The following is a 10,917-nucleotide window of genomic DNA, read 5'->3' as shown; positions in this document are numbered from 1 at the left end:
CGGATGAATGTGATGATCCGTGACAATCATCATCATTCTCAACTATGAACGTGTGCTTGACAACCACCTCTGTTCTACCTTAGATTAAGTAGTTATCTCTTGGATTCTTTAATCGGAATCTTCGTGGTATAAGCTAGAAAGCAGAGATTCAGAAGATGGAGCATCTCCAAAACCTCAACCTATTCTCCATTACTGCAAAACAAGTAACCATTTCATGTTCTTTTGCTTTTCACAATCAATCCTGATAATTTCTGATATCCTGACTAAGATTTACAAGATAACCATAGCTTGCTTCAAGCCGACAATCTCCGTGGGATCGACCCTTGCTCACGCAAGGTATTACTTGGACGACCCAGTGCACTTGCTGGTTAGTTGTGCGGAGTTGCAAAAGTGTGATTGCAATTTCGTGCACCAGACATCCCTTCGGGAACCTCAGAAGACGCCTCGACAATATTCTTTCAGAAAGACATGGCCAACTAAACCCTACAAAGCAAGAAAAAAAGATTGGGTTACTAAAAAGCCATTAAAAGGAGATAAAAAGGAAAACCCAGGACAGCACAATCCAGCACGGTACAGCAGATAAAAAGGAAAACCCAGGACACAACCCAGAGTCCAGGGGCATCCTTTGGAGGCAATCAGAGAATAAAGATTCAGAAAAACCCACAAGACTAATGTCTTAGCAGAAACCCTTTCCAAGAAAAAACTAACATCTCAGCAGAAACCCTTTCCAAGAAAAACAAACGCGAAGAAGATCAAAAAAGCCATTAAAAGGAGCAAACTTCCTCAAAACAAACAAAGTTCAGCAAAACAGGAGTAGCATACGAAGCCCTAAAAAGCCAAATTCGGAGAAAACACCAGAAGCATACATAAAGGCAAAAAGAAGACCAGAAGGCGTGCATCACAGTGATAAACCGAGCGTGATAATATACAAAGATTCAAGCTTTACAACATGCACTCAGTCAAAACTTCAAAAAAAGAAATACAGAGCAGCAAAATAGACGACGGAAGAAAAAGAAAAACCAACCTAAAAAAAGGAGAAGAATGCGGAAGAAGGTTGAAGATGAAGAGGCCAGAAGCTGCCATCGGAAGAACTCATGATCGCCGAAACCACGTTGAGACACCAAGAAACATAAGCTTTCAGGGGAAAACAGAAGATGAGAAAGAAAAGGGAAGTTACGAAATAGAGAAGAGAAACCATTTTGTGAAAAGTTCAAAAAGATCAAAGAAACGAAGCATTAAAACCAATTAATGAGGGCCTTTAAAAACCCTCGTGTGTTCCCAAGGCAAGGACGCTAATCCGAAAGCGCGCGCTCTCAGAGGAAGCAAAACGTTCCGCATTCAAAAAGGAACTCTACAAAGATAAAATGCTCGAGTTCGGCTCTACCCGAGAAGGTTCGAAATCCTAAAAACTAAGACTCTACCTCCAAAGGGAAACCGAGCTCGAGCAGGGGCACTGTTCATACCCTGGGTCGAGATGATCGACCCGGAATGTTCTACAGACAAAGCGCCCAACCTCTTCAGGTCAAGACAAACTGACCTATTCTCAAAGAGCTCGGCCAAGTCACAGGAAAGCCCAATAAAGGGCCCAAATAGAGGAACACGACCCCAATCCAAAAGGCAGCCCAAGCCTATAGAGATAAGGGCGGTTCCCATGAAAGATAAAAGATAAAGATAAAGATAAGATAACTAACTTATCTTATCTGCAAAGGTCACTCTACACCATTATAAATACACTGGAGCACCCAGGTATAACTCATACTCTGATTCTACTCAATACTTGCTTAATACCCTTGCTAACTTAAGCATCGGAGTCCCTTGCAGGTACCCCCCACCCTCCGGGGACGAAGGATCAGCACCATCACCAAGTCCAACAAGTCGGACACAACAGCTCCGACCCACACAGAAGATCTCGTCCGAGATCGACCTACAGTTTCAGGTAACCCTCGGAACACATTCCATTCGATGCCTTGATATTTTGTTGAGTGATTTCAAATGGAATTGGTAGGAATGGCTTGGTAAGAATTGAAGAAGAGCATGCAAGAGGGAGGAAACATGAAGAAACAAAGGAGAAAAGCATTGCGAAGTGTGCGTATGGATAGCCTCTTGTGCATACGTACAACCTAAGAATTCGGCCGAGTGTGCGTGCGCACACACTGGTCCGCATGCACAGGTACTACCACGTGCATTCATTAAAAATGCATGTGACTCGCGTTTTGGGAGCTTTTGGAGGCCCAAATCTGATGGCTAGAGCTCATATTGGAGGGGCAACATTTCAAAAAAGGAGCATAGCATTAGGGGTAGTTTTTAGATAGTAGTAGGAGGCTTTAGGTTTAGTTTTTCTTTAAGTTTTCTCTCAACTCTATTAGGGTTTCTATTAGGATTTACATTTCTAGTGCCACTTTTTATTTTTGATCTTGGATTTTTGCTTGTCTCCATTGTAAGTATTTCTTAATTACTACTTTTTATAGTTACAATTTTGATACTCTTCTTGTAGTTAAAGACATATAGTTAATATATATACTTGTTTGCAATTTTGATCTCTTGTTGATAATTTTGATGATTGGTGATTGTTATATGCTTGTTTGAGTTAGTATTGTTGATCTTGATCAATTGTTGCTCATAGTTTCAAGCATTTTCTCAATTATCCCATGTCTAATGTTTATGCCACAAAGTGTTTGTGGAAATGTCAATTTTGATTATGGGCTAAGTTTCTACCTCTTGGTTTGGGAAAAATGAGCATATGGGTTCCTAGAGTTGGGATGTCCAACATTTAGCGATAATTCTTGTATTATTAATTGTTCTTGTTTCCACTAACACTAACTTGTTGCTAAGGCAATTAGCAAGTGAGTTAGGATTTATGGATTAAGAACAACTATGCTCACTTGACCTACTCTTCGATGTAAGAATTAACTAAGTGAGATTAATCCATCACAATTGTCATAGTTGTGGTTACAACAAGGAAAGAATCCCCTAGCTAATCCCAAGCCAAGAATCCCTTTATGCTTTGAATTACACACACACACAGATACATCAATCACTTTTATATCTTACTTGTTCATATTACATAGCTAGTTCTTTAATTCCTTTATTAGTTTATTAATTGCAATTTTGAGTGTTCTTTCATTCCTTTAACTGTTTATCTCTTTATTGGAAATTCCTTGATTATCAAAACCGAAATTGTGCACTCATTGGCACTAGTCCTTGGGAGACGACTCGGGATTCTACTCCCGGATTTAAATTGGTTTTGAATTGTGACATTGATAAACCACTATTTTATGGTTTATATTGTGTTTGATTGAGTGGTTTTATCAAGCTTTTCACCCACTTATTCATATGATTAGCATGTATTTATAATTCCTTCCCAAATTGTTCTATGATTGAAAACTTGCTTCCTAAAGACCTTTTAGTTGTATATTTTTATTTTCCTTTGTACCATTCGATGCCGTGATCTGTGTGTTAAGTGTTTCAGGCTTCATAGGGCAAGGATTGCGTAAGGAATGAAGAGGAAGTGTGCAAAAATGGAAGGAACACAAGGAATTAAGGAGATGACCAGCGAGAAGTCACGCGGTCGCATGGCTCACGCGACCGCGCAAAATGGAAGAAATCAGAGTGACGCGTTCGCGTGCCTGACGCGACCGCGTAGACTGGAAGCTGCACGAATGACGCAAATGCGTGGATGATGCACACGCGTGGTACAAAAAATACTGAGTGACGCGATCGCGTGGACGACGCGGCCGCGTGACTTGCGCGATCTGCAGAATTACAGAAGTCACTGGCAGAGATTCTGGGCCGCATTTTAACCCAGTTTTCGGCCCAGAAACACAGATTAAAGTCAGGGAACATGCAGAGACTCAGGGGATACTTCAGATTCAATCATTACTCACAATTTTAGGTTTTAGATGTAGTTTTAGAGAGAGAGGCTCTCTCCTCTCTCTTAGGATTAGGATTCCTCTTAAAGGACTTAGGAATATTTTTATCTTCTTCATCATAGGTTCAATGTTCTTTTTATTTATTTTCTCTTTTATTTGTTTGTGAACTTTTCATGTTAGGATTTTCTTAATTAATATAATTTGAGGTATTTCAGACTCATGATTGCTTTCCTTTATTTATATAAATAATTTAGATTTTTTTCTCTTTTGGCTTTGGTTGATTAATTGGTAACTCTTGAGTTATCAAACTCATCGTGATTGATAATTGTTTTTCTTGCTGATTAATTTAGATTTCTATAACTCTAGTCTTTCCTCAAGGAGTTGACTAGGACTTTAGGTGTTAAATTAATTTGTCCACTTAACTGACCTTCATAGTTAGAGGTTGATTTAGTGGTAGCAAAAATATAATTCTCATCACCATTGATAAGGATAACTAGGATAGGACTTCCAGTTTTCATACCTTGCCAAGAGTTTTTATTAATTATTACTTTATTAATTTTTGCAAACCATTTCTCTTGCTCAAAACCTTTTCAAAACCCAAAACACTGTTTTTCCATAACCAATAATAAATCATACTTCCCTACAATTCCTTGAGAAGATGACTCGAGGTTTGAATACTTCGGTTAATTATTTTTATTGGGTTTGTTACTTGTGACAACCAAAACGTTTGTAAGAAAGGACTCTTGTTGGTTTAGAAGCTATACTTGCAACGGGAATTTATTTTGAATTCTAGACCACGCAAAAGTTCTCTCTTCAGACATCTCTAATCTAAATTTGTGCTGTGAGTCACCTTGTCAGTTGGGACTATACATGCAATGCTAAAATCCATCTTTCCTTCCTTCACTTTTGGGAGAAAAGAGAAAAATTCCTAACCAACAATCCGGCCCCCACCAAATTTTTGGCGCCGTTGCTGAGGAAGCTAAGTGCAATGAGTGCTATAAATTCGGTTGTTGTAAATATGTGAATAGCGTGAATACTTGATTTTTGTTTGTTACTTGACACTAATTGGTAGTTGGCGCCTTTATCTAAATAGTTTTAGTAGTTATTGACTATTAGATTATTTTCGTTTATTTTCTTATTCTTGTTTTGCTTTTGGTAATTGCATGCTTTCATTGATTCCTGAGTTGAATGACACGGTCGCTTCCAGACCCAGCTTGGCCCCTTTTGACCCTAAAATAGAAAGGACCTTAACCTGTCTTAGGCAAGCTCGGAGCTGGTTAGCATTCGTGCATAGTGAATTGGACTCTCTTGAAGAGCAACCCGATTCACCATCACCCTCTAACCGTGATCCTCATTCTGCAATTAACGAGGGAACCTTGAATTCTTCTATTGGAAGTGCTAAAATTTCTTTGAGTGAATTAGGTGACAACAATATGGCGGAGCCACCTCGGAGAATTACTTTAAAGGAGGCCGGAGCCCCAGACATCACCTTGCAACCGGTACAAGTTCGGTACCCAGATCTAGATGCCAACTTTGAGCTCAAGACGGGTATGATCAACTTGCTTCCGAAATATCATGGGTTACCGTGAGAAGACCCTCTCAAGCACTTGAAAGATATTCAAGTTGTGTGCTCTACTGCAAGAAGACATGACTCGGATGAGATAGCGGTCATAGTTTTAGCTTTTCCTTTCTCCTTAGAGGAAAAGGCGAAAAAATGATTTTACACCCAACTTGAGGAGGTGATTTCTAATTGGGATTTGTTACGCAAGGAGTTTCTTAAGAAGTTCTATCCGCCTCAAAAGACGAACCGTCTAAGGAAAGAAATCTCTTGCATCATGCAAAGAGATGAAGATACACTTTCTGAATATTGGGAAAGGTTCAAAAAGTTGTTGGAAGCTTGTCCTCACCACCACATCGATGAATTGGTGCTCATAAGTTACTTTTGTCAAGGGGTAATCCCTCAAGACAAGCTCCTTCTTGATGCCTCAAGTGGAGGATCTCTCACTAAGAACAAAACCGCAACAGAGGCTTGGGAAGTCATTGCAGACTTGGCAGATTCAACTCAACATTTAAGGATAAGAAAGCTCCAACCAAAGGCTATAAGTGAAGTCTCACCTTCCGGTGATGCTATCTTGACCAAGACGCTGGGTGAGATGACGGTCTTGTTAAGGTAAATCACTCAAGGCCAACAAATTCCACAAATGTTGCTATCTCCTCCACCCCAACCTTCTAGAATTGAAGGACCTCCTAGATCTTATGGTATTTGTGCTTGCAACGGTCACTACACCGATGAGTGCCCTCAAATCTAAGAGGAAAACACATTGGCAGTGGCAAATCCTTACTCACAAAGGTCCAATTACAATCAAGGCAACCAAGGATCTCATCACTATGGAGGGAACCAAAGTCAAGGATGGAGAAATAGCTCCGATCAAAGGTGAAACCAACCATCTCAAGCTCAACCTTATTCCAATCAACAAGTCTATTATCATCAACCCTCACAAGGCCAACAACCTTACCATCAACCACCACAACCTCACTACCACCCACGATATCAACCACAAAGCTCACCTCATGCCCAACCCACTCAACAACCACATTCTCAATATCAAGCAAGATATCAACCACCATACACTAGGCCTAACCTCACTCAAAACAATCAACCTCCCTCTCCAAATCAACCTCATATGAATGATGCACATCAAAGCTTCATGCAAGAAGCAAGAAACATACATGGCAACCATTGCCGAAGCTTTATCTCGTTTGACTCTTTCTACTTCAAACACTCAAAATACCCATCAAGCTTCTACCTCTAGCAGTCTACCTTCTCAACCCCAACCAAACCCATAGGGAAGTATTAATGCTATTACCCTTAGTAGTGGTACCAAGTTAGATGAAGTTGGTCTCGAGCCTACAAGTTTGAGCAAGGAACCCCACAATAAAGAAATAGAAGAAGAAGTGGAGGTGGTTGGAGATGAGAAGAAAAATGCTGCAAGAGACGAGGAGGAACTATTAAAAGTCAAGGAGCCTAAAAGGAAGAACCTATTGAAGAGCCTACACTAATTCCTTTTCCAACGTTAGCTAAAAAGGCTAAAAAGCATGAAGACTTTGACACTAATGTGGTGGAGATTTTCAAGAATGTGGAAATTACCGTTCCTCTTTTTCAAGCCATCCAACAAGATCCAAAATACGCCAAATTCCTAAAGAATGTTTGCACTCATTAGGACAAGATTGGTGAGCTAAACAAAAGTCCGGTGAATGACTCTATTTCTTCTCTCATTCCGAAAAAATGTAATGATCCCAGTCCTTGTTTGGTAACTTGTGTGATTGGTGGGACGGAGTTCACGGATTGCATGTGTGATTTGGGAGCTTGTGTGAGTATTATGCCCTCCCTATCTATGAGAAGTTGAACTTGTCACCATTGAAGAGGTCCGGAGCAAGATTTGTGTTGGCGGACAAAAGTATTGTGTCGGTTGTAGGAATTACAGAAAATGTTTTGGTCAATATGCAAGGGTTGCTATTTTCGGTAGATTTTCATATCCTGGAAATCCCTCCAATTGATTTGGACAAGCCATCCTCTATTCTCCTTGGGAGACCATTTTTGAATACATCTCAATTCAAGTTAGATGCATTTTCAAGAGCTTACTCATTTGAGGCTGATGGAAAAATAGTGAAGTTCACTTTGAATGGATCCAAGAAGCCCACTCTTGAATTCTACTTTATCTTTGGTTGTGACCTAATTGAAGATCAAGTGGTTGAGCCTAGTAAGGAGCATGAAAAAAAATGTTGTCAAGGAGCCTAAATCATTGGACCACACACAATCCAAGCATGCTAAGGAGTTAGAAATCTTCCACCTTGGAGAGGTTCCAAAGGATGATCAATGAACTCATGCACGTCTAACTTAGGACGTCAAACCAAAGTTCTTGGTGGGAGACACCCCACTATGGTAACATTGTTCTAACCCTTCTCTTTTTATTTATAGTTCTTTCACTTAATTGCTTTCTTTTGATATGTTGCTTCACCTAGGATTAGTTTAATATTTGAGTTAGACAGGTTAAGTTGCTTATGGGTCATGAATGTTTGAATGTTTGTATGTTTGGGGTTGAAATTTTGGTTGAGCTAAGGTTGAGCACCTTAGAATTTGGAAATTTTTTTTAGAAAAAACAGGGCATCGTGCGTGCGCACACTTTTGTGCGTGCACACACAATCTCCATATTTTGCGTCCTGTACGTGCGCACACATCTGTGTGTACGCACACTAGCTTGTGCGTGGTCGCTCCCCTGTATTTTGTGTCATGTGCATCCGCACGCCCTTGTGCGTATGCACGCACCTCTCTTCTCGCGCTATTTGTGTGTCCACACACACGTGTGCATCCTCACACCATCTTGCACACCCTCTGCTGGGAGCGCGGGCATGCCCTGTGCGCAAGAACCCCTGACAAAATTCGCCCTTGTGTGTGTGCACGGACCTGTGTGTGCATGCACACATGACCGTTTCCCAAGTAAAAAAATGTTCTCTGTGCGAGCGCACAGCTTTATGCGTCCACACACCTCGTTACACCCCCTCTGCTGGGAGCGCTCGCATGCTATGTGCGTCCGCATCCCCCTCTGTTTCGCTTGCTGTGCGCGCGCAAGGACCTGTGTGCGCACGCACAAGCCTCGACCTCGGCGTTAAACAGGGCAAACACCCTGTTGATCCAGCAGCTTCTTTCTCTCTTCTTCTACCTCTGCTGCTGCGCCACTCGCCCAACCCTTTCCAATGACCCTGCCGCCGTCAGCCACTGCCACCTCTCTTTCTCTCTCTTCTTTCTTTCTTCTTCCTTTCTTTCTTATCTTTCTCTTTTCTTTCTCTACCCCCGGAGAGCTTCTCCACCCCCGTGGAACTCCGGTGTATCTCTGGCGAAGCCAACCACCATGACCTCGTAGTGGCTATCACAAGTGCCACTGTTTCATCTTCTCATCTTGCTTTCTTTATCATTTAATTTTCAGGTTTTTATTTTCTTTTCTTGTTAATTTTTGAATTTGTTTTAACTTTAGTTGAATGAATTAGATTGAGTTTATTGCTTTGTTTAATTATCTTTGTATTGCAAGTGTTTGATCTTTGAATTGTTGGGTTGTTATTGTTTGAATTTGAGCTTAAATGTGATAAGTTTGCACAATACACATTAAGTATTTGATGAAATGCCTAAGTGAAACTTTTGTTTGATTCATATGAAATGGCCATCATATGCTCTAAACCTATATCTTGTTTAGCATATTCTGTGATTTGTGTAACTTCAAATATGATTTTTTATGATGATCAACGTGAAATTACCAATGCATTCCCTTGTTTCTTGAACTTGAAGTTCCAAACACCCATGTCTTACATGACTTTTGATCCCTTGTTAATGGATGACTGGTTTCTGAATGCATTAATCTTAAATGAATTCAATTTTTCATTGTTTATCTTAGCAATTGAATTAAGTAATCACATTACAAGTGTACATTCCTTGATGTCTTGATCAAACATCTTTTGCTCCAACTTAAGCACATTATTTATGTGATTCTCACACCTTCAGGATGAACAAATGACATTTCACTTTGCTTAAATGGTTATTGTTGTTGTGCACCCTTTTTAATAATGAACTTTCTTGTCCATAACCCCAATACCCATTTCCTCAAAGAATTCAACTAAGTCATTGATAAACTACTATTTTATGGTTTACAATGTGTTTAATTGTGTGGTTTTATCATGGTCTTTACCCACTTATTCATATAATTAGCATGCATTTATATTTTCTTCCTAAAATTATTACATGGTTGAAAACATGCTTTTTTGGTCTTAATTTAACTAATCTTAATCCTCTCTTATTACCATTCGATGCCTTGATCTGTGTGTTAAGTGTTTCAGGCTTTATAGGGCATGAATGAGTGAAAGATTGGGAAGGAAGCTTGCAAAAATGGAAGGAACACAAGAAATTGAGGAGATAACCAGCGAGAAGTGACGCGTATGCATCAGCGATGCAACCGCACGGAAAAAAGGAATTCGCAGTGACGCGGCCGCATGAGTGACGCGAACGCGCAGATTGGAAAAGCAGAAGCGACGCGGAGGCATGGACGACGCGCCCGCATGGAAAAGAAAAATGCCGAATGACGCGTCTGCGTGAATGACGCGTCCGCGTGACGTGCGCGATCTGCAGAATTACAAAAGTCGCTGACAGAGACTCTGGGCCAGATTTCAACCTAGTTTTCGGCCCAGAAACACAGATTAAAGTCAGGGAACATGCAGAGACTCATCATGCTTTTCATAATTCACAATTTTATGTTTTAGATGTAGTTTTTAGTGAGAGAGGCTCTCTCCTCTCTCTTAGGATTAGGATTAGAATTTAATTTAGGATTAGGATTTTTAGAAATTAGGATTTATCTCATCTTCATATCAGGTTCAATATTCCTTTATTTTGACTTCTCTTCTACTTTGAGATACTTTAATGCTTTTATTTATGTTGGATTTATGTTGCCCAATTGGCTTATGAATATTTTTCATGTTAGATTTTACTGCTTTGAATGAATGTTACTTGAGGTATTCCAGATATTTATGATTTCAATTTAGCTTTTTATATTATTGGCTTTAATTGATTAACTGGAAGCTCTTGAGTTATCAACTATTCATGATTGATGGTTATGTCGGCTAATTAACTGGAATTCCACTAACTCTAGTCTTTTCTTAGGATTTGGCTAGGACTTGGGAAATCTAACCAATTAGTTCACTTGACTTTCCCTTGCTTACGCAAAGGTTAACTAAGTGGGATTAACTTCTATTCTCATAGGAGTAACTGGGATAGGACTTCCGAATTTTCATATCTTGCCAAGAGTTTATTTTATAGTTAATTATTTATTTTATTTGTCCTTTAATTTACTTGTTCCCCACTTTCAAAACCCTAATTTACAAAACCCATAACCAATAATAAGAACATACCTCCCTGCAATTCCTTGAGAAGATGACCCGAGGTTTAAATACTTCGGTTATCAATTTATTTAGGGGTTTGTTACTTGTGACAACCAAAACGTTTGTA

This window comes from Arachis duranensis, chromosome 10 (genome assembly GCF_000817695.3).
Source record: "Arachis duranensis cultivar V14167 chromosome 10, aradu.V14167.gnm2.J7QH, whole genome shotgun sequence".
Lineage (NCBI taxonomy): Eukaryota > Viridiplantae > Streptophyta > Magnoliopsida > Fabales > Fabaceae > Arachis > Arachis duranensis.
Note: the sequence above shows the minus strand (reverse complement) of the source record.